Source organism: Bos taurus, chromosome 8 (genome assembly GCF_002263795.3).
Source record: "Bos taurus isolate L1 Dominette 01449 registration number 42190680 breed Hereford chromosome 8, ARS-UCD2.0, whole genome shotgun sequence".
NCBI classification, from domain to species: Eukaryota; Metazoa; Chordata; class Mammalia; order Artiodactyla; family Bovidae; genus Bos; species Bos taurus.
Window position 1 is genome coordinate 33,091,040 of NC_037335.1, and position 1,817 is coordinate 33,092,856.

Consider the following 1,817-nt stretch of genomic DNA (forward strand, 5'->3'; position numbering starts at 1 on the left):
AAAGTATACCAATGCAGAAAAAATCAATGAAACACAAAAACAGCCAGAGAGAAAAAGGGACAAATACTATAAGGCAGACAGAAAAAAATAAAATGGAAATAGCAAGGCATTCTCTATCAACAATTACTTTAAATATTAATGAATCAAACTCCCCTATACAAAGACACAGACTATCCGACATAATTTTTTTAAGCAAAACAAAACAAAAATCTCAAGAGCCAACTATATGCTGTTTACAGAAGGGACTCTTTAGTTATAAGAATACATATGAACTGAAATTGAAGAGATAGAAAAAGTAATCCATGCAAATAGGAACCAAAAGAGAACCAGACTGTTATTACTTATATCAAATTAAATTTAACTTTAAGTCAAACACTGTCACAGAGATATAGAAGGACCTTATATAATGACCTTGGTGGCTCAGTGGTAAAGAACTTACCTACCAATGCAGGAGATGCAGGAAACACAGGTTTGATCCCTGGGTCAGGAAGATCCTAACCCTTTCCAGTATTCTTGAGTGGGAAATCCCATGAAAAGAGGAGCCTCACAGGCTATGGTCCATAGGGGTAGCAAAGAATCAGACATGACTTAGTGACTGTAACAACAACAACAACAACAACAAAAGGATCAATTCACTGGAAAGGCACAACGATTATAAATATGTATGTATAATTCTCCCAACATCATGGCATCTAAATGTATAAAGCAATTTGGCAAAACCGAAAGGAAAAAGAGACACCAATACAATAATAGTAGGAGTTTTATTGTTGTTTATTATCTTTATTATTATATTTTATTACTTTTATTATCTTTTAATTATGAATATAATATCCAGACCAAAAAATAAATAATAAACAGCAGACTTGAAAAACACCATAGACCAATGGACCTAACTGACATACATAAAACTGGTAAATTCATGAATATATAGAAATTAAACAAGTCACTCTTGAACAACAATTGGCTTGAAGAAGAAATCAAAAGAGAAATTAGGAAACATCTCAAGCCAAGTTAAAATGAAAACAAACATACTAAAACGTAAGGGATATATTAAATGTAGTCTTAAGAAGGAAGTTTATAGTGATAAATGCCTTTATTAAGAAAAAATCAAATATACAGTCTAATTTACACCTCCAGGAAGGAAAATAGAGAACAAAAATAACAAGCTACTCTAAAGTTAGTGAAAGGAAAGCAATAAAAGGATTAGAGCATAAAAATTTAAACAGAGCTAGAAAGACAATTGAAAGGGTCAATGAAACTAAGAGCTAATCTTTTGAGAAAATAAAAAATAACAAGCCTTTTTAGCCTGACTAACCAAGAAAAAGAGAAATACTAACTTCATCAGCACATATAGTAAAATCAGAATGATACACAGAAGATTAGCATGAGCCCTGCACAAAGATGACAAGCAAAATAATAAAGTATTTGAGAGAGAAGCAGGAGAGAAGACTCCAATAAATAAATTCAGAAATAAAAGAAGAGGCATTACAAGTGCCACCAAAGACATAAAAAGAACTATATTATGTTACTGTCTATGGCAGTAAATATAATTTTCTATAAGACTTGCCGCTGTTACTGGCAAACATTTATAATTGGATGAGTTGTCAATTCTTGTGAGAACAAATCACTTCCTTTTCCAAGGTGGAAGGGATATAATTGAATTAAACTGAAATCAAGTAACTCTGATCACTTGGAAGAATGGTACAAATGGAAAATTTGTGGAAATCTTTAAAAATTTATCTAAAGATACCATATAGGACAAAACTGCTGAAAATACCACTTGAATAAGTTTACTGAGTTACATTTGGGTCATTCTT

At 31.5% G+C, this 1,817-nt stretch overlaps 1 pseudogene; it reads left to right on the forward strand.

Annotated features, from left to right (window-relative positions):
• The first annotated feature begins 1,329 nt into the window (after positions 1 to 1,329).
• Positions 1,330 to 1,427, forward strand: LOC112447904 (uncharacterized; annotated as a pseudogene).
• Positions 1,428 to 1,817: the final 390 nt, after the last annotated feature.